The sequence below is a fragment of the Hyla sarda genome, chromosome 8 (genome assembly GCF_029499605.1).
Source record: "Hyla sarda isolate aHylSar1 chromosome 8, aHylSar1.hap1, whole genome shotgun sequence".
Taxonomy (NCBI): Eukaryota; Metazoa; Chordata; class Amphibia; order Anura; family Hylidae; genus Hyla; species Hyla sarda.
In genome coordinates, this window is record NC_079196.1 from 70,019,288 (window position 1) to 70,030,949 (window position 11,662).

General features: G+C 45.1%; 1 protein-coding gene across 1 annotated transcript in view; it reads right to left on the reverse strand.

Moving 5' to 3' along the window:
• Positions 1–1,078, reverse strand: part of LOC130284698 (putative uncharacterized protein DDB_G0286901) — a 29,606-nt gene extending 28,528 nt beyond the window's left edge. The window contains exon 1 of the mRNA XM_056535341.1: positions 1,025–1,078. The gene's annotated coding sequence lies outside the window, so the exon portion shown is untranslated. The remainder of the gene's footprint in view (positions 1–1,024) is intronic.
• Positions 1,079–11,662: the final 10,584 nt, after the last annotated feature.

Below are 11,662 nucleotides of genomic sequence, written 5' to 3' on the forward strand. Positions count from 1 at the left end.
CATCAGTTTTGAGGGTTAGCTAATGTCATTGTTTACATTAACCACAGTTGTGAAACCACATTGTGATCCATAGGTGCAGGTCCTCCACTCCAACGTAGGTGCACAACTGCACTTGGAGTTGAGCACCTTGTATCACCTTAGATCACATCAATGTAAGTGTCAGATACCAAGATACCAATATTAGATCAGCAACACAAAATATATCCCAACGTGGGAATCAGATGAGGACAAAAGATGGTATATGTACAATATGTACTGTACAATGAATACAAAGATTCCATAGAGGAGGATCGTAGATAAGGCAGAGGGTCAGGAAATTAAGATCTAGGGAGATGGGGAGGGCCTCATAGATGAACGGCCTCTACCTAATATACCCTAGAAAGTAGGGTATAAAAGGCTGCTAGCCTACCCCTAATCCTAGGCAGAGTGGAAACCCTACCCTCCAATAAAAAGGCACCCCCAGAGCAGAACCTACACCTCACATTCCTAGCAAAATCCTACAAGAAAAGGGGGAGTGGAAGCTCTCTATCTAGCTATGTGGATAGGGGAAGGTAAAGTACTCAGACCTATTGCTATTACAGATCTATTATGGGAATAATGAGTGCACAGAGTGACTGGCACCTTACTGAAACAGATACTGTATATCAAGAGAAGATGTCATTATGTCCCCCCATGTCGGTGATGGCCGCAGATCGCTGGACAATTCAGCCCAGTGATCTGCGGTGACCTGGTGACCCGGAATTACTGGCTGATCGGGGCCGTCTCTGATGGCCCCGAACAGCCATAGCCAGCAGGGGTGAGGTGGCACTGGTGCCACCTCACGATCACCCTGATTTGTCGGCCGGTTTATCGGGCGACCAATCAGGGCACCTGCTGCGGGTGTCACTCCCGCAATCCACTCCGCCCCTCTTCCGGAGGACGTGAGCAGGTGCGGGAAGTTGACCCCGGCAGCTGGGGACCCCGATCCCCGGCGTCCCTGTTGGGATCGGGGCCCCAGGAGTGGCGGCGACGACGAGGGACTGACCTGTATGCGGCGCGTGGAGCAGCAGTTGGAGGTGAGTGACAGCTTCCTGCTGTTGCTCAGCAACAGCTCCCAGCATGCAAAACAGCATGCAACAGCAGGAGGCAGACCACCACACCTCCCAGCATTCCCTTATGGGCATGCTGGGACTTATAGTTTTGCAACAGCTGGAGGCACATTTTTTCTATGGAAAAGTGTACCTTCAGCTGTTGTATAACTACAACTCCCAGCTTGCACAAACAGCTAAAATGCATGCTGGGAGTTGTAGTGGTGCATCTGCTGGTTGCATAACTACAACTCGCAGCATGCGCGTTGGCTGTCGGTGACTGCTGAGAGTTGTAGTTTTGAAACAGCTGAAGTCACACTGGTTGTGAAACTCAGTTTTTTTTTTACCTAACTCAGTGTTTCACGACCAGTGTGCCTCCAGCTGTTGCAAACTACAACTCCCAGCATGCACCGTACATGCTGGGAGTTGTAGTTTTGCAACAGCTGGAGGCACACTGGTTGTGAAACACTGAGTTAGGTCACAAACTCAGTGATACACAACCAGTGTGCCTACAGCTGTTGCAAAACTAAAACTCTCAGCATGTACAGTCTGTCAGCGCATGCTGGGAGTTGTAGTTTTGCAACAGCTGGATGTTCCCCCCTCCCCAATGTGAATGTACAGGGTACACTCACATGGGCGGAGGTTTACAGTAAGTATCCTGCTGCAAGTTTGAGCTGGAGCAAATTTTCTGCCGCAGCTCAAACTGCCAGCGAGAAATTACTGTGAACCCCCGCCCGTGCGACTGTACCCTAAAAACACTACATTACACTACACTAACACAAAATAAAATAAAAAGTAAAAAACACTACATATACACATACCCCTACACAGCCCCCCTCCCCTCCCCAATAAAAATGAAAAACGTCTGGTACGCGACTGTTTCCAAAACGGAGCTTCCAGCTGTTGCAAAACAACTACTCCCAGTATTACCAGACAGCCACTGACTGCCCAGGCATGCTGGGAGTCTTACAACAGCTGGAGGCACCCTGTTTGGTAATCACTGGCGTAGAATACCCCTATGTCCACCCCTATGCAAATCCCTAATTCAGGCCTCAAATGCGTATTTCAAGGCAACAGTTTAGGGTCACATATGGGATATCGCCGTACTCGGAAGAAATTGTTTTACAAATTTTGGGGGCTATTTTCTGCTTTTACCCTTCTTAAAAATGTAAAATTTTTGGGAAAACAAGCATTTTAGGTAAAAATTTTTTTTTTTTTTTACATATGCAAAAGTCGTGAAACACCTGTGGGGTATAAAGGTTCACTTAACCCATTGTTACCTTCCCCAAGGGGTCTAGTTTCCAAAATATAATGCCCTGTGTTTTTTTTTTTTTTTTTTGCTGTCCTGGCACCATAGGGGCTTCCTAAATGTGACATGCCCCCAGAGCAAAATTTGCTTCCAAAAAGCCAAATGTGACTACTCCTCTTCTGAGACCTGTAGTGTGCCAGCAGAGCACTTTTCACCCCCATATGGGGTGTTTTCTGAATCGGGAGAAATTGGGCTTCAAATTTTGGGGGGTATTTTCTGCTATTACCCTTTTTAAAAATGTAACATTTTTAGGGAAAGCATTTTAGGTCAATTTTTATTTTTTTTTACATTTGCAAAAGTCATGAAGCACCTGTGGGGTATTAAGGCTCACTTTATCCCATGTTACATTCCCCGAGGGGTCTAGTTTCCAAAATGGTATGCCATGTGTTTTTTTTTTTTTTTTGCTGTTTTGACACCCTAGGGGCTTCCTAAAGGTGACATGCCCCCCAAAAACCATTTCAGAAAAATGTTCTCTCCAAAATCCCATTGTCGCTCCTTCCCTTCTGAGCCCTCTACTGCGCCCGCCGAACACTTTACATAGACATATGAGGTATGTGCTTACTCGAGAGAAATTGGGCTACAAATACAAGTAAAAATTTTCTCCTTTTACTCCTTGTAAAAATTCAAAAACTGGGTCTACAAGAACATGTGAGTGTAAAAAATGAAGATTGTGAATTTTCTCCTTCACTTTGCTGCTATTCCTGTGAAACACCTAAAGTTTTAAAACACTGATTGAATGTCCTTTTGAATACTTTGGGGGGTTTAGTTTTTATAATGGGGTCATTTATGGGGTATTTCTAATATGAAGACCCTTCAAATCCACTTCAAACCTGAACTGGTCCCTGAAAAATATCGAGTTTGAAAATTTTGTGAAAAATCGGAAAATTGCTGCTGAACTTTGAAGCCCTCTGGTGTCTTCCAAAAGTAAAAACTCATCAATTTTATGATGCAAACATAAAGTAGACATATTGTATATGTGAACCCAAAAAAATGTATTCGTAATATCCATTTTCCTTACAAGCAGAAAGCTTCAAAGTTAGAAAAATGCTAAATTTTCTAATTTTTCATCAAATTTACGGATTTTTCACCAAGAAAGGATGCAAGTATCGACAAAAATTGACCACTATGTTAAAGTAGAATATGTCACGAAAAAACAATCTCAGAATCACAATGAAAACTAAAAGCATCCCAGAGTTATTAATGTTTAAAGTGACAGTGGTCAGATGTTCAAAAAACGCTCCGGTCCTTAAGGCCAAAATGGGCTTGGTCCTGAAGGGGTTAAGGGCTTAACTTTGGCCTTCATTTCAAGAAAAACTGGCATACATATGGTTAAAAACTGTTGTGATGGTCCTAGAGATAGGTATATTCACCAATTCACCTGGTGCATAACAGTGCAGCACAATATGTAAATACTATATAAACAGTATATGGTATATAACCACATAAGCTAGTTCCAATATGTCAAGGTGATGATGACAGGGTAAACATAGATCAAATAATCTGACATATAAATCAAGTGAGCAAATAAATTTAATTATTATTTAGATTTTCTCCTAGATATTGAGGATTAGCACATACCAAAAGATTAGATGGCAGGAGAAATAAACACATGTCCTATTCATGTAACCAGAGTGACTACTGCAATTACTCATCTGATTCCTGAATGTGGGTCATGTCCCTACGTGTTTCATGCCCTTCAGTCATCAGGGGACAATGAAAGCTGATGACAGAAAGCATAATAGCTTGCTTGGCAATGATGGCCAATGGTCTGCTGTGAACCATCATCTGTAGCATGGCCATCACTCTCCCCTTTACCCCCCTCCTTGCCTATAAAATCTTTGTACATGTCCTCCTATGACCTCATCTGATTCCCATATTTGTATATATTTTGTGTTGCTGATGTAACATTGGTGGCCTGCACATTCATTTGAACTGATGTGGCCAATTTATTTCTCTTCGATTGATAGTCCTTTTCTACAGGTGTTTTATATGATCTGATTTAAGTTAAATATGTAATCACGAAGTCAAAACCAAAAAATAATTTTAGCAAAAGTTCTTCCCGTGGTGGTCTTTCAATTGGTACACTGTTTTTTGGGAATGATGGTAATGTAGATTGCTAAATGTTTGACTGCTGTTTTTTTTTAAACTTGCTAGTAGAATAATCTGTTTCACAGTAAAATGAATTATCTTACTAGTGTCAAAATTAGAGATGAGCAAATCGAAGCTGATGAACCCTAACTTGTCACGAATTTCCTGAAATATTCGAGTTGCAACGAATGCGAATATCGCCACGATTCTATCGCGCGAATCGCTTCATTAAATTCCATTTTACAGTGCTCCAGGCTAAAGGAGACCTAAAATGGCGGATCCACATGTGAGTATATGAGGCAGGGGATTATGGGAAGGCAGGAATGTACGGCGGGAAGGGAGGTAGACAGGATGACCCTGAATCACATGCAAGATGCAGCCTATCAGCATTCATTGACCCCTGTGATGTCACAGCCCTATATAATCAGCAGCCATCTTGCTACTGCTCATTTCATCCATGTACTCAGAGAGAAAGGACGGACTGTGTGTGTGAATTGCTTATACCATAGCGTACCTCTGGCAACTGCTAGTCACATCAGCATTGTGGACAGACAGAAGTGCAGTGCTTTGGTGTTCTCACTGAGAAGGATCTTACGATATATAAACCTCCTATTCACGTTATTGAGCATTTCATCAGAGAGGGGCAGATAGCTTTTCGTTGCCTCAAACAAATCAACAAGCTGCATGAACTTTATGAACCATCTCATCACCTTATTTTTCAGCACAATTCTGTGATTTTTTTGCTCCACAAATCATCTGCTGCTCACCATTCTTAACACTCTGTGACAGAGTGTAATTTAGGGTTTAATCCCTGTTTTCTTTTCTTTTTGTGGTGCTGTACTGTTGTGTCCTGCTGCTGTTCACAAATACAGATTTTTTCAGCGTATTGTTGCGCATTTTTCTTCCCTCATCAGTGCATACCGCATACGTACATCCAAGTAGTGTACCATTTTGTACCTGTTAATCTGTCAAGGGCCTACATACTGTGAAAGTCCAAACAATAGTACTCATCGGCTGGTGTTTTACAAAAATACAGTTTTTTTCTGCATATTGTTGCGCATTTTTCTGACCTCAACATTGCATACCGCACACGTACATGCAAGTAGTGCACCATTTTGTACCTGTTAATCTGTTAAGGGCCTACATACTGTGAAAGTCCAAACAACAGTACTCACCGGCTGGTGTTTTACAAAAATACAGATTTTTTCTGCGTATTGTTGTTCATTTTTCTGCCTTCATCAGTGCATACCGCATACATACACCTAATTAGTGTACCATTTTGTGCCTGTTAATCTGTCAAGGGCCTAAATACGGTGAAAGGACAGCCAAAAGTAATCACCTGCTGCAGTTCTAGACAAATACTGTTTAAAGAGTAGTGAAGCGTATTGTAATGCTCTCATATACGTACTAAGTATGTTAGGCAGAGAAGTGCCAGGACGTTCACAGAGGAGTGGCAGAGGTCTAAATACTTCAGGCAGAGGTGGCAGCAGACTAGGGGCGAGTGGCAGCAAGAGTCGCAGCGAGAGGCCTGAGCTCCCGTTATCAGCCAGCGGTCGTGTCTCGATCAGCAACCCATCTGCTGTCGTCGCTTGGTTAACACGCTCATCCACTTCATCACAAGTGACATCTGACACCCCCAGTCAACAGTCGGTGGGTTCCTCAGACACAACCCTCAGTTGGCATGACCTGGGAGCAGTCCCTGTCCTCCCATTGCCTTTGTCCTATGCTGTTCCCTCTCCTAGAGAAGTATCTTATGCTGTGGGTTCAGCTCCACTATTCACTGAGATCGATCTAATAGAGGACAGTCAGCAGCTACTGGACAGCCAAGAAGGGGAGGAGACAAGCTAGGCGGCCAAGTAGTGGTGTGGAGAGCGACGTGGGAGGCGGTGTTGCAAGGGTTCAGGGTCCTGAAGCAGACACTGTTGGGGAACCTGAGGAGGACATCAGTGACGTGCAGACACCTGTTGATGATGATGAAGCCGATCGCAATTGAGAGCCGGTTGCTGAAGGGGCTTCATCATCATCAGGAGAAGAGAGTTGCAGGTTGCCCTTGAGGCAGCAGCTGAGCCAGCAAGGCGGTAGCATGGTTGGCAGTCAGCATGGTGGCAGGAGTGGAAATTCTGGAGCCAAATGTGCCCGGGGGAGACCACCTGCTTCGCGCCAGCCTACCTTTCCGGGAGGTAGTGGAACAGGGGTTCCTGGAGACGGCACCAGTAGCAGTCAATTAGTGCGGACTGTAGGTGAGAAAATCAGCTACTCGGCGGTGTGGCAGTTTTTCATCAGACATCCGGAGGAGGTTCACGTAGCCACATGCAAGATATGGCGGCAGAATGTGAAGCGTGGCCAGGGTCCCAATGTCGGCACCACGGCTCTGCTTTGCCACCATAAAGCAGCCTGGGAGAACCGCTGCTCCGATTTAGTGGTCCAGCCTGCTGCATCACCCAGTGGCCCTCCGCTCCCTCCTTCATCCAGCCAAGGCTCCACCACCTCAGCCGAAAGGAGCTGTGTGTCAAACCCTCCTTCTGTCCCTCCAGATGCTCCTGCTTCTCCCGCTTTTAGTCAGCCATTCCACCAACAATCCATCGGCAAAGCCATGTCCAAGAGACAACAGTATGCGCCCACTCATCCAACGGTGCAGAAGTTGAATATGCTCCTGTCTAAGTTGCTGGTGCTGCAGTCCCTCCCTTTTCAAGTGGTGGACTCTGCATGTTTTAGAGAATTGATGGCTTGTGCCTAGCCGAGGTGGAGAGTCCCAAGCCGTCATTTCTTTGCGAATAAGGCAGTACCAGGCCTGCATTAGTTTGTACAAGAGACGGTGGGCCAGTCCTTGAGCCTGTCGGTGTGTTCAAAAGTGCACGGCAGCTCCGACGTGTGAAGCTGTAACTACGAGCAGAGACAATACTTGTCTTTCACGGCCCACTGGGTAAATGTGGTTCCTGCACAGCCACAACAGCAACTTGGACGGGTCACACCGCTTCCTCCTAAACGCTCTCGCTCTCAGGCAGTTGGTCCTGTGACAGTGTGCGACTCCGCATACTCATCCTCCACCATGTCCTTGGCCTCCACTGCACGTACAAATCTCAGTGACCCTTCATCGTACCATGTGTTTAGGGCACGGCGGTGTCATGCTGTTCTTCACTTGGTTTGCCTTGGCGAACAGAGTCACACAGGGGTGGAACTGCTAAAATTCATTCGTTAAGAAATCCGAGTATGGCTTACTCCATGAAATCTGGAAATGGAAACCATGGTGACCGACAACGGGAAGAACATCGTGTCCGCGCTGCAACAAGGAAGTGTGAAACATGCGCACTGCAGGGCACACGTGTTGAATCTGGTTGTCAAGCACTTCCTCAAGTCTTCACCCCATTTGCAAAACATCCTGAAAATGGCAAGGAAACTGTGCATGCGCTTCAGCCACTCGTACACCGCAAAGCACACCCTCCTTGAGCTGCAGTGTAAGAACGGTATCCTACAACATAGTCTTATTTGTGACGTTGTCACACATTGGAATTCCACCCTCCATATGTTGGACAGACTATGCGAACAAAGAAAAGCCATCACCGATTTCTTGATGATCCAAGTAGATAGGAGTACTCCCCTGTGTAACTTCAATGTGAACCAGTGGCAGCTCATACGTGACACCTGCCTTTTGCTGAGGCCCTTTGAGGAAGCCACATTATTTGTAAATTGCCTGGATTACGGCATGAACGACGTAATTCCACTCTTACATTTCCTACAACAAATGATTGAAACTATGGCTGGTCATGGCAATGGAGACGTTGTGCCTACATCTCAAGGCTACATGAGCCCTGTGGGGGCTGAACTGGAGGAGGAGGATGATGAGGGGCAGAGTGGAGCACAGTTTAGGTTGGATGAGATGGCCGGTGTTTCTAGTCATCGGACAGGAGAGGAGGAGCAGGAGCAGCCAGAGGAGCTGGAGGGTTATGAGGAAGAAGAGACAGAGGACCCAGACATGGCAGTATGCAGTGGAGATGGAGGCAGGTAGTCCCTCCGAGTCACTGGCGCAAAATGGCACGATGCATGCTCAGTTGCTTGCATAGTGACCCCGAATTGTCAAAATTCGTCAGCGGGATGGCTTCTGGCTCTCCACCTTATTGGACCCTCGCTACCGTCCCAGAATGGGGGCTTTTTTTGCAACCACTGAGAGGAGGGCAAACTGACCTACTACAGAGAGATCCTACACAGACAGTTGGCCGATGCCTATCGGCGACATGGTCCATCCACTCGCAGGTCTAACTTGGGGGGCCCTCTGCGCTCACCTTTCACTGCCATGGCTGCTTGGGAGGGGAGGGGTGGCAGAAGCAGTACCAGCTCCATCAGATGCAGCCCAAGTCTTCAGTCGCTGATGAGTAGCTTTCTTCACCCGCATAGTGAAGCAACTCATCAGCAGCAGGTAGACTCGGAACAGGACCTGAACCAGCAGGTGGTGGCATACCTTGACATGGCCATGCCAACAAACATTGAAGATCCGCTGGACTTCTGGGCAGCCAAACATGATTTATGGCTGCAACTAGCAGAGTTTGCCCTGGAAAAGCTGTCCTGCCCGGCCAGTAGTGTGCCATCAGAGCGGGTGTTTAGTGCGGCCGGGGCCATAGTCACCTCAAGGCGAACTCGTCAGTCCACGAAAAATGTGGAGAGACTGACCTTTGTGAAGATGAATCAGGGATGGATCAACCAGGATTTCCAGCCACCAATGCCAGATGCCTCAGAATAGATTGACCATGCTGCTACACCAACACTTCACAATTATGGTTAAGAAACCCTCTTGGGTTATCAATTAGGGTTATGAAAACCTCTTGATTACTGCGAATGCCTGCTCCTGACTCCTCCTGTGTCTTTCAGGAACTACTTGCCTCACGGATGCTTCGAGCCTTGGCCCTTTCATTTTTGGATGTTTAGCAGTAGCTAAATACATGCTTAATGCAAATTTCAACATTGATCTTTAAATGTAAGTGGTTATGAAACCCTCTTGGGTACTGCGAAGGCCTGCTCCTGACTCATCCTGTGTCTCTTTCAGGAACTACTTGCCTCACTGATGCTTCAGGCCTTGCGCCTTTAATTTTTGGATGTTTTGCAGTAGCTAAATACATGCTTAATGCAAATTTCAACATTGATCTCGCAATGTAAAGGCGTTATGAAACCCTTGGGTGTACTGCTGATGCCTGCTCCAGTGTCTTTCAGGAATTACTTGGCTTACTAATGCTTCTGGGCTTGGGCCTTACATTTTTGGATGGTAGCACCACCTAACATGCATCTTCAATAGAGATTTCAAAGTTCACCTTTTAATTTTAGGGGTTGTGAACCCCTCTTGTGTACTCATGCTGCTTCCTGCTCCACTCTGTCAGCCCGTTGGTCCTGTGACATTTTCCACTGTGTTCTAATCCTCCACTGCCCGGACAATTCTCTGTGGCCCTTCAGCATACCCTGTGTGCAGGGCACGGTGGTGTCACGCTGTTCTTCACATGGTATGCCTAGGCGAAAAGTCTTGGCTGGTCAGGGCAATGGAGAAGTTGCGCTTACATCTCACAGTCACATGAGCCCTGTGGGGGCTTGTTGGATTTGGTCCTTTGTACCCACACTCAAAGGATTTGGTCCTTTGTCCGAGACACTCAAACTTTGATTTTTTATTAGAAATTTTAATCAGACATATCAATGGTCTCCTCATGCAACAGCCAACTCCAGGCTGTGTCATTCAGGCAATATATGGTTTACTGATGCCGCTGCTGGGCCTGGGTCTGGGAAATTAAAATTTTATCATAGGTAGCACCCGCTATCCAAAATCTTCTTAAAAAATGTACAAAATTGTTGTGTTTTTTGGAGGGGATTGTGAAGCCCTGGTGTGTACTCATGCATCAGCCAACTCCAGGCTGTGTCATTCAGGCAATATATGGTTAACTGATGCCGCTGCTGGGCCTGGGAAATTCAAATTTTATCACAGGTAGCACCCGCTATCCAAAATCTTCTTCAAAAATTTCCAAAATTGTTGTGTTTTTTGGGGGGTATTGTGAAGCCCTGGTGTGTACTCGTGCATCAGCCAACTCCAGGCTGTGTCATTCAGGCAATATATGGTTTACTGATGCCGCTGCTGGGCCTGGGTCTGGGAAATTCAAATTTTATGATAGGTAGTAGTGTTGCTCGCGAATATTCGCAATGCAAATTTTATTTGCGAATATCGCATATTCACGAATTCATGAAAATTCGCGAATATAGCACTAAATATTCGTAATTATGAATATTGTTTTTTTATTTATCTATTTTTCTTCACAGTACACATCACAGTGATCATCCCTCTCTGCTTCCAGCTTGTTTGGTCTAAAGAAGGCTCTAATACTACTGTGTGAGACTGGCGTACGAATTTTCGCATATGCAAATTTTCGCTTATGCAAATTTCTGCATATGCTAATGTTCGTACATGCAAATTTTCGTTTATGCTAATTTTAGCATATCTAAATTTTCGCATATGCAAATTTTCACATATGCGAAAATATAACTAAAATATTATATAACATATATAACATATATAAAATATATAACATATGCGAATTTAGCAAATATATGACGAATATTCGTCCATATATTCGAGATATATCGCAAATTCGAATATGGCCTGTGCTGCTCAACACTAAAAGGTAGCACCCGTTATCCAAAATCTTCCTTAAAAATTTCAAAAATTGTTGTGTTTTTGGGGGGCATTGTGAAGCCCTGGTGTGTACTCATGCATCAGCCAACTGCAGTCTGTGTCATTCAGGCAATATATGGTTTACTGATGCTGCTGCTGGGCCTGGGAAATTCAAATTTTACCATAGGTAGCACCCGTTATCCAAAATCTTCTTCAAAAGGGGATTGTGAAGCCCTGGTGTGTACTCGTGCATCAGCCATGGTTTACTGATGCCGCTGCTTGGCCTGGGTCTGGGAAATTCAAATTTTATGATAGGTAGTAGTGTTGCTCGCGAATATTCGCAATGCAAATTTTATTCGCGAATATCGCATATTCGCGAATATTCGTGAATTCGCGAATATAGCACTAAATATTTGTAATTACGAATACTGTTTTTTTATTTATTTATTTTTCTTCTTCACAGTACACATCACAGTGATCATCCCTCTCTGCTTCCAGCTTGTTTGGTCTAAAGAAGGCTCTAATACTACTGTGTGAGACTGGTGTACGAATTTCCGC